Genomic DNA, 16,062 nt, shown 5'->3' on the forward strand with positions numbered 1-16,062 from the left:
TTTTTGATTATTTTATTTAAAATTATCAAAACTAAGTAGGAATTCAAAATAAGTCCGTATTCAAAAATAACTTTATATATTTATAGATGACCGGAAAAGACAAAACATATAAAAATACTAAGGCAAATGAGAAAAAGAAGGATAGTCCCCATTCAGAATCTGTGAAGTCATAGGCACTCTTCTTTTTCTTTGGTTGCTGTTGCCCGGTCTGTTGGGAGGATCGTTGTCTTTTAGACCGGGACCGCAGCTGTTCTTCGACTTCGTCCTCGACTAGGCCGGCTTGCTGCGAAGTACCCGTAGTGACCGGTTCAGAGATTTCATTGAACATCTCGGCAATCTGAACTCTCTTAGGAGCCTGCCTCTGTCTCTTCTTCGGTGCGGAAACGGAGGCGGCCGCTTTCTTCTTCTTCTCGTTTTCCTTTGCATAGCCCTTCAGCCTTCGTGCCTCCCTTTCCAACCGTGCGGCATCCTCCGCAGCCTGACTGGCCACTTTCTCGGCATACCCTGGGTATAAGGCCTCGGCTCTTCTTATTCTCGCAGCTTCCAATTCTGCTTCGGTTAGTTGAGACGATCGCGGCGCCTCTTTATCTTTGCTAGCTTCGGCGTCCAGCGCATCCTGGACCCTTTTAGCTACTTGGGCATCAGCCTCTAGAGCCGCGGCGTCCGCGTTTTCCTTAGCCTTTAGAATTTCGGCCATCTGTTCGGTAAGTGCCTTTACTTCGGCCACGAGATTCTCGTTTGTCCTTTCCAGTGTGTCGACCCGTTCGAAATCCTTCTTTAAGTTGGAGGTCACTTCCTCTAGAGTTGCGGTTCGCTGAACACATTTTTCGCGCTCACCGGCCTCTTCCCACAGTCCGGTGCCGAGTTCTGCTAAGCGTGCTTGATGTTGATCCAGAAGCTGCTTTGTCACGTCGGTGAACTTCAGGGCCGAATCAATTATGTTGTTGCATCTATCCTTGAACGGTTGAAGCTTGGACACGTCGTGTTATTGTACCCGGTCTTCAATTCGTTCCGATATGGATGCTTCAAGCTTCTGAAGTCGGTCCTCAATCCGCTCCGAAACTGATGCTTCAAACTTTTGAAGTCGGTCATCAATCCATTCTTTAGGAGGGACTGAAGCGGTGACTTCCGGTGGTGGAGGAGGAGTTGATTGCTCGGTGGGATCTGGATCGGCTCTCTCACTGGAGTCTATTGGTGCAGCATTCTCATTTGGAAGTTCTAATGTTGCCGCATCCTCCGAGATTGTTACCGCAATTTCCAAAATCGGTACCTCGACATCTTCTAATATTGGTGCCTCAACATCCTCTGGTATCGGTGCCTCAACATCCCTTGGAGGTGTTGGACAGTTAACTGGAAATTCTTCGATTACCGGAGCAGTATATACCGGTACTTGCTTTTGGTTGCATATTGCTTCCAGCCGCTCTATTTCTTGACGTATTTCCAATTTGTCCTTTGCAAGCTTTGATAACACCCGCGGTGCTACGGTGTCCACCGATCCCCCTTCGTTATACTCCTCCTTAATTTTCCGGATGCGCTTTCTTAGTTTCCGAAGTTGGCTTCCCGGTATCAGGAGACAGGTTCGGCATTGTACCTCCTGAATTGTGTTGGACTTTGTGAGACGCATCATCAGGTCCTCTACTTCCTCCAATCTGTTGATGCAATCTTTTTGTGAGAAGCTCGGTAGGATTTCTTTATATTTTGTATTGAACCGGTACTCATGCCACTCCAAATATAGGTTTATAACGTCCTCGTCTCGCTTGTTAATGCCCTGAAAGATTTTCTGGGCTAATCTTTCGGCCTCGGCCTCGTCGGCCTCTTCCTTGTTGTAGCCTTCATCATTGGCTCCTTTATCAACCCCGTCTTCACCCTCGGTGGTCTCAGGATTAGCGCTTTGTTCGGCATCGTTCGGACTCCGAGCCGAATGATCGTCGTCATTGACCGTTCTATCTTCGGTCCTCTCCGTGTCGGTTTCCTCAGGGGCCCACTCCTCATCTTCTGTTTGTTGTGGTGGGTCTACGAAGGTTACCTTTTCTTTTCCCTTTCCTCCGGTCTTTGCTTTTGCCGGGGCATCTTTCTTTGCGGCTTTCTTCTTTCGGCCACCTGTGGAACTGGAGGCCGGCTGCGTTCTTGTAAGGAATTGCCTCGATCTAATGAGGCAACGTTTTGCTAACGCAACACCGGGACCGACGTTGAGATTCAAGTGGAGGAAGATCTTACCGAGGGGCACGGCATATCCCCACGACCGGGTTGAATCCGGTCTCACCATGTCCATGAGGTTGCCGAACACTGATCTTGCCCAGTTGACCTCTTTTCCTTCCAGCAGACCGATTAGCATCTTGATTTTGTCTTTGGTAAGGTTGCTGAAGTTTCCTCCCCTTGCCAGTATCGCCCTGGCGAAAACGTCACACGCCGGGATATACTCCGGCCTCAGCATTTGTTTACTCCCGGATGTAGTGATCGGCTCAGTGGTTGCCGATAAAAAGTGGCAAGCCGTCTCAAAGGTGTCATTGTCTATTTCTGCCGTTGCATCCTGGCCGGTAGTTGGGAGATGCAAGCTCTCGGCCACCAATGCTTCGGTGATCTCGATTTGGGAACCGCAAACCGTCGCGATGATCCTGTCGTAGGCGATGATTGCGGTGTTGAAGAACTCTTCGACCGCATCTTTATAAATTACGTGAGGACCGCCTAGGAAATATCCCAGACCGGTTTTAATCAGCCGGTCAATAACTTCTTTCGCCTCGGTCGTCCCATTCAGCCGGATTTCCTCGAAATCCACTTGAGAATAGAGTTTGAACAACGCCGAATCACGACCCATGTTGAAGAGTTTGAGGATGAGAGAAAACGGCTTCAGAGAGTTTAGGAAGCTTAGAGAGAGAAAGTGAATTCGCGTGAGAATGAAAGAAAATGACCGAAGGCCTCTTTTATAGACACGGTTTGGAAGCCCAACCGTCCCATCATTAATGGGCGGGAGTTTTCCCTCCAAAGTGAAAAGGCGCTAAGCTATGGGCGGTTAAGTATGAAAAGGCGGGCGCCAACTTTGAGCGGGAGATTTCCCTCCAAAACCCTTTGCCTATGTCATGGATGACGCATTCTTTTCTTTGAGGCCGAATGATTGAGCGGTTTCTAAGTCTAATCAGACATTTTGATTGATCAGAGTGTTAACAGTTTTAATCAGATTTTATGATACCAGATAAGAACGAGGTTATTTTAAGATGTGAACCGGTTACTTAGATAAATGCGCAAAGAGTAAAGAGAAACGGTCATTGAAACTAAAACGATATTTTATTCAAGAGACAGTACAGAGAGAAAACCGATAGGATGATACGAAAGATAGGCACTTAAGAAGTAAACACCATTCTGGAAAACTTCTCTTCCACCGCATTTGCATCAAGAATGTTTGAGGGGGATGCCGGTGTACCCGGTCCAAACTCTGGCCGGTACTTGAGAATCAACTTGCTGATGTGAGGTGCATAACCGAGACCTTTCTTGGTCAGCACCATGTTCTTCAAGTTTTGAAAGAGGACCGCTGACCAATTGATGGTCGTTTTGTGGAAGATGTGGGTCATGATGTTGTAGGTGTTCTTTGAATACCGCTGATTTGGGGATTGACACAGAATGGACCGAGTGACAATCTCAAGAAGGAGCTGAGCACTACGACCGAGGCGGGTTTTTAACCCATAGGTTTCCACCGGATCAAGGGTTGCAGAGCAGAGTAATCCATAGTAGAATGCATCAATTCCCTCCATAGTCGAGAAATCAGAGAACCCTTCTTTGGGCAGATTGAGAAGGATGGCAAATTCGGCTTCATCAAGCCAGAAGGTGTGGTCCCTTACCGTAGAGACAATGTAGTCGCCCCTGATGCAGGCACTTCTGAAGAATGCCTTGACATCCTCAATCAGTACAGGACCGGATTCTTCGAGGAAGGTTTGAAGTCCGGTATCAATAAGGCATTCAAACATGTTTTTCTTTGGATGGTCACCGTCCCATTCTGCCATACATGAGTTGAAATCGATGCTTATAAAGTTTCCCAAAGTTCGGCTCGGCATGATTATGGTATTGAGAGAGAGATTCAAGAAGAATACAAGTGATTTTGTACTTTCGGATGTGATAGAATGAGAGGAGGATGGCTCCTTATATAGGATCGGTTTTGGAGGGAAAAATCTGAGCATTGATGGTCAGTTTTGTTTTATTAAGGAAAAGAATCTTTCCCTTTTCAAGATGCATGGGGAAGCAGCAGATTGCAAGGCTCGAGGTAAGTGTTAGTTGGGAAGTGACCAGATTAGTTGGAAATTAAATGTGCGGGTGGTTGGGAGTTATTTCATTAATTGGGATTATCTCATTAAATGCATTTAACACATAACCGATATTGATTAGATAGAAACCGAAAATGGTAGAGACAATGCCGAAAATGACATATGGAAACGATGAAGTCAAGAAAAACATAAATAAAGCTGAAGTAGACATGGATGAAGCCGATATGATCAAATTTGAGTTGGTTAAGTCTTCATCCGGTACATGCTGCAAAACGACCGGATGCAAGAAGAAGTGACTTAGCGAGCGCGGGAGTTAATCATCACGAGGGGGATTGAAGTTTCTCCTCCTCCATTCTCTTTCAAACCGATTATAGAAAGAATCGGTCGTCTCTCTGGTTAACACCTGGGCCTGGTTCAAGCCCTCGCCAGGACAGGTTGGAACACCAAGTTCCACCATAAGGGTGCTTATTTGGGGAATAAGACCGACCGACCGGATGTTAATCATCCAGATTAGGGTGTCGAATAGCACCCGGGACCAATTCACCGGCGTGCTGGTAATGATGGCCGCCATCATGTTGAAATTCGCCGTGCAATAGGTGTTGGTGACATCTCTTCCAAAGATGCCCCTTCCTATTACATCGTTGAGGAGCTGATACTCAGCCCTCAAGAGAGACTTAGAGCCATGATCATCAACAGGCTCATCCGACCGGGCAAAGGAGAGGGAGACCTCAGCCTTAATGTCGGCCGGAGGGTTGAGGTCTGTGATCCCTTGCTTAGGCAGACCGAAGCATCGAGCAAAGTCCTGCTCGGTGAAATCGAAGATTATACCCCCAACCTTTGATTGGATGTGGGTATCAAAGTGGGGTGTGCCCCGGAATACCCTAGCATTATAGTAAAATTCCAAGACGGATTCAGGGTAGATAGTTTGCTTGTCATCCAGAAAGTACTGGAGGCCAGTATCTTCCAGTTTCTTGATCATCCGATACACCTCATAGTGTTCGGTACCAGAACAGGATTCAAAATCGACTTGGAGGATGTTTGGGAATTGAGACATGGTTAGTTTGCCTTAGTGAGAGGATGTTCTTGTGACTTGTGAGTGTTGAGGTGAGCGTTTGCTTCACTTAAATACTAGTTTAGGGGCTAACCTATTGTCCAAGCATTAAATGGGATGACATGTATTAACTGCAGGATAAGAGATTTTGCATGAAATAGGCAAGCTTGCAGTCTAGGTGTCGGTCATAGGCCTGAACCGTGAAAGATATCAAAAGATCTTCACGTCTTTTTAGGCGCGACCATGTTACTTGGAAAGGGTAATGATGCAGAGCAGATATCCTCAACCTCTAATAACTATTCCTCTTTTGTTTGAAGTTCAAATAATCTAGGGTAACCTGCTTCCGAACCGGTCAGGTATCAGTTGTTCATCCCGATGCGGTTATTTGGTGCATGCACCAAGTAGCCGGTCGGTTTACTCTATCTGATAGACTGGGCGGTTCTTCCACAGACACCCCGAAGATTCAAAGTTCAACAGCTTAGGAAGAGTTACCAGTTTGTCTACTTGAACCGGTTTCCCTTTAAGCATCCTTTGGAAGGATTTGGCTAATGTCGGTTAAGCCGAGAGTAAGCCTGAATTGAGAAAACTTAGCTTCCTGCAGCGGCTTCGTGAAGATATCGGCTACTTGTTGATCGGTCGGTACGTATTCCAGCCGGATGTGCTTCATCGTGACATGCTCTCGGATGAAATGATGCCTTATGTCGATGTGATTGGTTCTGGAGTGGAGAACCGGATTGTAGGTGATCGCTATGGCACTCGTGTTGTCACAGAAAATCGGGGACTCTTCGGCTGTGATACCGAAGTCCTTCAGCTGCTGTTGGATCTAGAGGAGTTGAGAACAGCAACTTCCGGCCGCCAAGTATTCAGCCTCCGCGGTTGATGTAGCCACCGATGTTTGTTTCTTGCTGTGCCATGACACCAGTCGGTCACCTAGGAACTGACATGTTCCACTGGTGCTTTTCCTGTCGATCTTGCACCCTGCATAATCTGCGTCTGAGTAGCTTGTTAGATTAAAGGATGAGTCTTTTGGGTACCACAGACCGACATCAGGAGTGCCTTTCAGATACTTCAGTATCCTCTTTGCGGTTGTGTAATGGGATTGCTTTGGATTTGCTTGGAATCTTCCACACACACCAACTGCAAACAGGATGTCCGGTCTACTTGCTGTCAGATACAATAGGGAACCGATCATGCCCCGGTATGCAATCTGATCTACTGATTGGCCTTCATCATCTCTGTCCAGCTTAACTGATGAGCTCATTGGAGTAGCCGCCGAGGAGCAAGTGTCCATACCGAATTTCTTTAGCAGCTCCTTGGTATATTTAGGTTGACTGATGAATGTTCCTTCTTTAAGTTGTTTAACCTGAAGACCTAGGAAGAAACTTAATTCTCCCATCATACTCATTTCAAATTTGTCAGTCATCATTTTTGAGAACTTATCACATAATTTAGGATCGGTTGAGCCAAAGATGATATCATCCACATAGATTTGAACAAGTAGGATATGTTCCTTCTTTTCAAATTTGAATAGTGTCTTATCCACCGAACCGATGGTGAAATCATGCTCTAATAGAAATGCGGTTAGTGTATCATACCAGGCTCTAGGTGCTTGCTTTAGACCGTATAAAGCTTTGTTCAGCCGGTATACATGGTTTGGAAATGCAGCATTTTTTAAGCCGGGTGGCTGTTCAACGTACACTTCTTCACGTAGATCACCGTTCAGAAATGCACTTTTAACATCCATTTGAAAGACTTTGAAGTTTTTGAAAGCAGCAAATGCAAGAAAAATCCTAATGGCTTCAATCCTGGCTACAGGAGCAAATGACTCTTCAAAGTCAATGCCCTCTTCCTGTTTGTAACCTTGAGCCACTAATCTGGCTTTGTTCCTCGTGACCAAACCGTCCTCATTGAGTTTGTTTCTGAATACCCATCTTGTTCCTATGACCGATTGATCTTTTGGTCTGGGAACTAAGTACCAGACTTTACTACTCTCGAACTGGTTTAGCTCTTCTTGCATTCCCAAGATCCAATCCGGATCTGACAATGCTTCATCTATTCTTTTCGGTTCAATCTGGGATATGAAAGCTGAGTTAAAATATCCTTCCAGAAGTTGACTCCTAGTTCGAACAGGTTCTGAAGGGTCACCTATAATTTGCTCAGGAGGATGTTTACTGTTTCTTCTGAGATTCAGTTCAGGGATGTCTACCAAATTACTGGTAACTTGACCAAGGCTAGACATGTCGGTAGGTTGACCGAGATTATCAGACCGACCGACTCCCTCGGATTGGACCGAAGTGTCAGCTTCCTGTTGTGGAACAGTTTGATCCGGTTGGGTATCAATGATACCCATTTGGTCATGGACAAACCGCCTCAAGACCGGAGTCTCATCTTCACTATCAGAATGAATATCGTTATTTTCCAGTCTGTTGTGTAGATCAAAGCATGAGGCAGTATTGCTTTCAACCGATTCATCGAAAATAACGTGAATTGTTTCCTCCATGGTTGCAGTTCTATTATTATATACTCTATATGCTTTACTTACTAACGAGTATCCTAACATAATGCCGGTATCGGTCTTTGCATCAAAAGCGGTGAGTTGGGTTTTACCATTTATAAGAATGTAACATTTGCAACCGAAAATCCTGAGATACTTGAGTTTGGGAACTCTGTTAAAATAAACCTCATATGGTGTTTTGTTGTGAAATCTGTTTATCAGAGACCGGTTTTGTGTATGGCATGCAGTGTTGATAGCCTCAGCCCAAAATTTCTGAGCAATGCCAGAGTCGGCTATCATGGACCGTGCGGCTTCCTTGAGAGTCCGGTTTCTTCTCTCGGCCAGGCCATTTTGTTGAGGAGTCCTAGCACTAGACAACTCGTGTCTAATGCCGGATTCATCAAGATATGCAGTCAATGTACTATTAGTAAATTCGGTACCTCGATCACTTCGAATGCTGTTGATGCGAGTTGATTTTTCATTTTGCAACCGCTTAAGAAGTGTGATCAGGTTTGATACAGTTTCACGTTTAGATGGTAGGAATATCACCCATGTATATCTAGAACAATCATCAATAACTACCATGGTGTAAAGCATACCTCATAGGCTAATGACCTGAATCGGTCCAAATAAATCCATGTGAAGAAGATCTAGGCATCGGCTGGATTGAATATTTCCATTATTCTTAAAAGATGACCTAGTTTGTTTACCCATCTGGCATGCTGAACAGACCTTATCCTGGTTAAATACTATATCAGGAATACCTTCAACTAACTTTTTACCGCGAATGTAGTTTAAGGTTTTCATGTTTAGATGGTTTAGTCTCTTGTGCCATAGCCAGGTTTGATCAGTCTTAGCTATCATACATATAGGATATTCTATTCTTGTTTTCCAGTCTACCTTATAGATGTTACCTATTCTATTTCCGGTTAGTAGTACGATGCCTTGAGAGTCCTTAACTAAGCATGCATGTTTAGGGAATTCTACCGTGTATCCGGCGTCACACATCTGACTAATACTAAGTAGATTGAAACGTAGGTTTTCAACTAAGAGTACATTATCAATAGTTAGATTACCATGGACAATCTTACCCTTGCCCACAGTTTTACCTTTTGAGTTGTCACCGAAGGTAATTAGAGCACCGGTTACTGATCTGATGTTGATTAGCAAATTGCTATTTCCGGTCATGTGCCTGGAACAACCGCTGTCCAAGAACCATTCGGAGTTTCCTAGCCGTTTCTTTGGATCCTGCAAAATGTACATATTCACAACTGTTTGGTACCCACATTTACTTGGGTCCACATGCGATTAGTCCCTTAGGTACCCAAACTTTAATGAACCGGACAGTCTTCTTGGCTAAGGTTTTAACTGTCCTTTTTACACTTGGTCTGGTGTATTTCGGTTGTCCTTCAAATGTCATAAATGGTGATGGTCTTTGGTTCGGTGATCTGTAGTTTGACCTATGTGGTTCAGGAAAGTCTTTCTTATATTTGAGGATTTCGGCTTTTCTTTTCTCAAGGTCAAGCCATGAATCGGTTGGGCCAACGTAGTCGTATTTTAGCTTCTCTTCCCTATAGTATGCGGTTTCCTCTTCTTCAGTTGTACAGGTGCTCTTAAGAAATCTTATAAAGGGGAGGTTTCCTTTTGTAAGCCTTGCTTTTTCTATGGGTTTTCGGTCTTTAGAGCTATTCCCTGTGTATCCAAGACCACGCTTACAACGAGGGTGCCTATAGTGTTTATTCATATTCTTTACTATATCGCTAGATCTCTTATAGGCGGCCATCGTATATTGGAATCGGGCATTCTCTTCCTCGGTTAGTTCTCTAGTCGGTTCACTAGGTTGTTCGGTCTTAGGTTCTAACTCAGTTTCTATAGTACGGATATCATTAGATTGTATGACCTCCGGTTCGGTTATGATGGGTACCTCTGGTTCTATTGGAATAGGTACTATGGGATCGGGCTTGATGTTGAGGTGTTTAGGTAACATGGTCAATAGGTTCTTATATTCTTCTACCATGTCATTTAATGCATTGTATAACTCATCTTTAGTAAATTCCTCACAGGGAGAGTCAAATACCTGTTCCTCATTTGCCATGAGGCACGTGAGTTCATCGTCACTGTCACTGCGAGCCCATAGACTTCCTCCATCGTCGGCTATCAGTGCTTTTGGTACCTCACTTCCTTCACCGGCTTGTTGATAATTGTTTCTGTCATTTTGATAGTCCGGTTTCTGGGTATCCCTCCTTGGTTTCCTGCATTCCCACTTAAAGTGTCCCAAACAGTTACAGTTATAGCATCTTACATTGGATTTGTCACCATAGTAGTTGTTTGTCGGTTGGCTCCTTTTCATGAACCTCCCAAACTTCTGTGCGAGCATGGCCATGGCGTCCTCAGTAAACTGTTCGGCTGTTCTGATAGGTACAGGTGCAGGAGCCGGTATCGGTGCAGGGGTAGGTGCAGGTACAGCCGGTTCTGTAGATGAGATTAGTGCTCTGGTTGATGTTGAGGCCGAGACTTCCTCTTCGGTCCTAGATCTCATCTCGAATTCGTATGCCTTTAGATCTTCGAATACGTCGTATAGTTTCATCTTACGTAGGCTCTTTGATTCCCTCATTACCATTGTCTTTATATCCCAGGCACTTGGAAGAGATCTCAAGGCCTTCATAACTACCTCTTTGTTGTCATACTTCTTGCCCAGAGTTGCTAGTTCATCTAACACACCAGTGAACCGGTCATTGTATTCCTTCATAGTTTCTCCTGGTTTCATTTTGATGCTTTCGAACTTCTGTGTGGCCATCATTATTTTGTTCTCCCTTGTTCTTTCATTTCCTTCAAAGATCTGGATGACCGTGTTCCATGTCTCCTTCGCAGTTTTGCAATCTCTGATCTTGCAGTATGTGTTTCTGTCTACGCTGTTGGAGATCCGGTTTCTTGCATGGTTGTCCAGATTGTTCCTTCTCCTGTCTTCAGCTGTCCATTCTTTTCTATCCTTATCAATGAATATCGGTCCTTCGGTTAGAATGGATTCCATTTCATCATCCAAGGTGACTAGGTGCATGCGTGCCTTCCAGTTGGCAAAGTCATCACCTTCTAGCATTGGAGGCCTATCCTGATACATGTTTGCTTGAGTATTGAAACTAACTACTCTGATACCAATTGTTAGGATCTAGGTCGCCGCTGGTGGACCGGAGGTTGGACCGGTTAGCGGTTCTCACTCGTAGGGTGGTGGTTAATCCGGTTAGAGATTAACACCGGGGTTTCAATACTACACAACCTGTCACAAACCCTTGAACTAGGTTCAAGCGCGGAAGAGGTTTGCTTTCAGGTTGAAGCGGCACACTTGTATGATAGGCGGAATCGGTTTCGGATGATGGAGATTTGAAGAATGGTGAGTCGGTTTCGGTAATCTGGAAGTTCGGTATGGTTAGTATAAAGTCGGTTTGGAGCGGTGTAGTTAAGTTAGTCGGTTAGATGATGAAGCCGGCAGAAAGTAAATAACAAGACAGATTTTATGGATGTTCGGAGATAAAACTCCTACGTCACCCCTTCCTCTCGAAGCCGCGAGAAGGATATTCACTAAGGAATACAAGTACAATCCGATCGAGACTTATTTCCTGCTCGATAATACTCTTACAATTCACACCGAAATTGTAACACACACTTAGAATTTAGCACTTAGGCTTTCTTAGAATAACACAGTTTTATCACTTGTAGTAAATGCTCTCAACGCTTCACTTGTCTAGTTTGATGTCGCTTAATGTCCCGCATTTACTCTTCTGCAACTGCCTCCTTTTATAGGTGAAATATGCCAACGGTCATATTTCACTGCCTTGAATCTGATTGGCTGATCAGAAGTGCAGTGATTCAGTGTTTCAGAGGTTCAGACCTACGGTCGTCTCCTCAGACCTGATGGTCAATCTCAGACCTGGCATTATGTCTCAGACCTGGCGGTCTGTTCATTCGGTGTGTAGGACAAGCCTGCCGGGTTTGTCTTTTACTTGATATAGGCACTGTCTGTTTGGACAATTGTCTGTACTTTGAAGATTTCCTTTCTGGCTTATCCCGAAGTAGAAGGATCTGGTAGTACTGTTTTCTGCAGCCTACAGTCTTTCCTCAGACTTGCATGGATATGGAAGTATTCAGCCTGTTTCTTTGGTATCATTCTCAACAGATACCCAAATTGTCTTCTTGTACTGGTCGGCCGCTTGACTTGGCCGATTGTCTTTTGGTAGTGAAGTAACCGGACTTCTTCCGGTTATCCTTGTCTTGTGGATAATCGGCTGTTTGATGGTTCCGGTTTTGAGCTTTGGCCGATCCTTCCTTTGTGCGGTCACGTTCCGAATACTCTTGATCGGTTTGGTAGCTTGACCGGTTCGGTTTCTTCAGTTGGTTTTCTTGTTCATCCGGTCCGGTTCCTTGTTCCTGCATGGAAGGTTTATTTAAGTTAGGTTTATTTGAACCGGTCTGAATTTATCTAACAAATTTGGATATATATATGAAAATAAATGGATATTTGGGTTAAATTGTGGGTTGACCATAATAGAGTATGTTTTGAATTTACAACCTTATAAAATAAATACAACTCTTTAACCAACTAGACTAACAAGACTTTATATTTTAAATTAAACACCAAATTTAATAAAATCGGAACATTTTAACAATATAAGTTCAATTTTTTAACTAATATATATATATATATATATATATATATATATATAAATTTTCAAAGTGTCCGGATTGTCGGGTTGAGAGTTGTGGTTATTTTGGATATATATATGTGAGAGTAAATTGAAAATGTTATCACATTTTAATTGTAATTTTTTTTCTCGATTTTTATATTATTACTCGTGCAAATACACTACATACTAGTTTTATTTAAATTTTTCTATTTTATTTGACGTGACATTTTATTAAAATGAGATGATATTTGACATTTTTAATAAAACATGTGTAAAAAAAATTACAAAACACTCTCTTCATCTCCTCTTTCTTTTTTTTTCTAACATTGTTTATCACATAAAAAAACTCCTTGTGTAATTGTGTATGATATATATGGATGAGAATATTGGTCATAATACTGATAAATAAGTCCTAAAGCAGTTGTGTCTCCTTGAACAAGAATGAGGAGACTTCTATAGCTCAATGAGGAGATTTCTATAGCTTTTCTAGCTCAATCAAAATAATGGAGTTTAATATGATTCAAAATGATGGAGTTTGATACATTTGATGATATAATTTCTTTTGTAAGACTTTTTTTTTAAGAATAAGCCGGAAATATGATTTGTGAGCTCGGTGAATGCGTTTCCACGGTTAAATATTATTTACCGTAATTTCAACTGGTGTTCTAGATGCATAGTAATAAATATAGTAATAAATATGACACAAGGTCTCTTGATAGCACCAATGATGAAAACTTTCCTTGGTTTGACAAAATGTCTCCAGAAAATGGGGTATTGATCCTAAATTGTCTATGAAGCAATTTTAGACATGTTTGAAAAATCAGTTAGATTTGGAGTTCCATTAATGAAGCTTGGTTTTACCAAAGTAGGGTTTCTAAACTCTTTTAAAACAGAGGCTAACAAGGGACATTCCTTTGTAAGGATTGATTTATGTTTAAAGTCACCAAGATCGATCTATTATCCTTTGAATTTATATCTGAGATTTTAGAATTGGATAAGTTCAACATTATCAATAAAAGGGGATGAACTCTATCCCCAACCTATTTATAATGATATTGTTGTGCATTTGTTCTAGGAATTTGTTTAAGTTAAGTTGGGTTGGATGACATACTTTATTGTAATGATCACCTAAGCTTTGGATATCCTTTCACTATTTAGTTATATGAATTCTGAAACATATGAGTTTAGAGTTCTTGGAAAATTTCTTTTTTAGATTTGTTATATTAAAAATAACAACTATCATTTCATTTGTAAAACAAGATGACACTTAAAATAAAATAAAAGGATCAAGAAAGGATCAAGCAGACGTCATAAATGGTTAAAATATCGATATTTGGACCTTAGTAGGACTTAAATAAAAAATCGAATCCCATTTAATTATAAAAATGCTCAAAATTCGAACCTCAAATAATAATTGAGCCAAAAATAACCAAATCAAATTTATTATAATTGAATAAATGTTAAAAAAAAATAGAAGAATGATAGAGAGTTATAAATGGTGAGGGAATAACATGACAACACATACATGTCAAATATTTTCAGAATTCCAGTCTTTACACTTAGGGTGTGTTTGATAACCTTGGAATTAACATTGGAATTGGAATTGGAATTGGAATTGGAATTGGAGGGTCCAATTCCAAATCTTATGTTTGTTAGAAACTTTAATATTAAGAATTGGAATTAGATTTAGAATTCCAATGGAATTCAATATAGTGTAATTTGATAGTTCTCAATTCCAATTTTTTTAAGTCGGAATTGTAATTCCAAATTAACACGTTTTTCATGTTTTTGATATGTTTAAAATATTTTTCACACATTAAACACGTTTAACACGTTTTTCACACGTTTAACATATTTTCATATTTTGGCATGTTTAACACGTTTTTGACACATTTAACACGTTTTTTACGTCATTGACATGTTTAACACGTTTTTGACACGTTTAATATGATTTTCACGTTTGTAACACGTTTAACATGTTTTTGACACGTTCAACACGTTTTTGATACGTTTAACACGTTTTTGACCCGTTTAACACGTTTTGACACATTTAACACGTTTTTCACGTCCTTGACACATTTAACACGTTTTTGACACATTTAACACGTTTTTCACGTCCTTGACACGTTTAACACGTACTTGACACGTTTAACACGTTTAACACGTTTAACATAATTTTCACGTTTTTAACACGTTTTGACATATTTAACACGTTTTTTACGTCCTTGACACGTTTAACACGTTTTTGACACATTTAACACGTTTTTTACGTTCTTGACATGTTTAACACGTTTAACATGATTTCACGTTTTTAACACGTTTAACACGTTTTTAGCACGTTTAAAACGTTTTTGACACGTTTAACACGTTTTGACACAATTAACACGTTTTTCACATTCTTGAAATGTTTAACACGTTTTTGACACATTTAACACGTTTTTCACGTCATTGACACGTTTAACATGTCCTTGACACGTTTAACACGTTTTTGACACGTTTAACATGATTTTCACGTTTTTAACACGTTTAACACGTTTTTGGCACATTTAACACGTTTTGACACATTTAACACGTTTTTCACGTCTTCGACACGTTTAACACGTTTTTGACACATTTAACACGTTTTTCACGTCCTTGACACGTTTAACACGTTTTTGACACATTTAACATGATTTTCACATTTTTAACACGTTTAACACTTTTTTGACACGTTTAACACGTTTTTTACATTTTGACACATTTTGCACGTTTAACAAGTTTTTCACCTATTTAACACATTTTCGACACGTTTAACACGTTTTTGACACATTTAACACGTTTTTTTACGTTTTTGACACATTTAACACGTTTTCACGTTTTTGACACATTTAACACATTTGTTTACGTTTTTGACACGTTTACCACATTTTTGACACGTTTAACATGTTTTTCAAGTTTTTGCACGTTTAACAAGTTTTTCACATGCTTAGAACGTTTAACACGTTTTTGACACGTTTTCAGCATATACATTTCAAATCCATAAAAACAAAAACAAAAAATTTACACAAAAAGTTTCACACAAAAACAAGATATCCACAAAATAAAACGTTACCTTTCAGATCGGACAGCAAGATGACGACTTTCGTCCAGTCGAACGACGGAGGTTAAAGAGAAGCGACGGGGTGGAGAACGACAGAGAATTGATACAAGTTGTTGACGAGGTCTGAGGGACGAACAATATTGATGGGGAGAGAGTCTTGAGTGTTAAAGACAATAAGGGTGTGTTTGATGAGGGGGAATTGGAATTGGAATTGACATTGGAATTCTAATTCCAATTCCATGAAAATTGACATTGAATTACAATTCAATTCCTATGTTTGGAAAAATTATAGAATTGTAATTCAATTCCAATTCCTATGTTTAGGAAAATGATAGAATTGTAATTCCTTTGTTTGTAAAATAAAATATTGGTTCAAAATATTAACTTTTTAAATATGTTTTCACGTTTTTGACACGTTTAATACGTTTTTGACATGTTTAACAAATTTTTACACGTTTTTGGCACGTTCAAACACGTTTTTGACATGTTTAACACATTTCTACACT

This window comes from Impatiens glandulifera, chromosome 6 (genome assembly GCF_907164915.1).
Source record: "Impatiens glandulifera chromosome 6, dImpGla2.1, whole genome shotgun sequence".
Taxonomy (NCBI): Eukaryota; Viridiplantae; Streptophyta; class Magnoliopsida; order Ericales; family Balsaminaceae; genus Impatiens; species Impatiens glandulifera.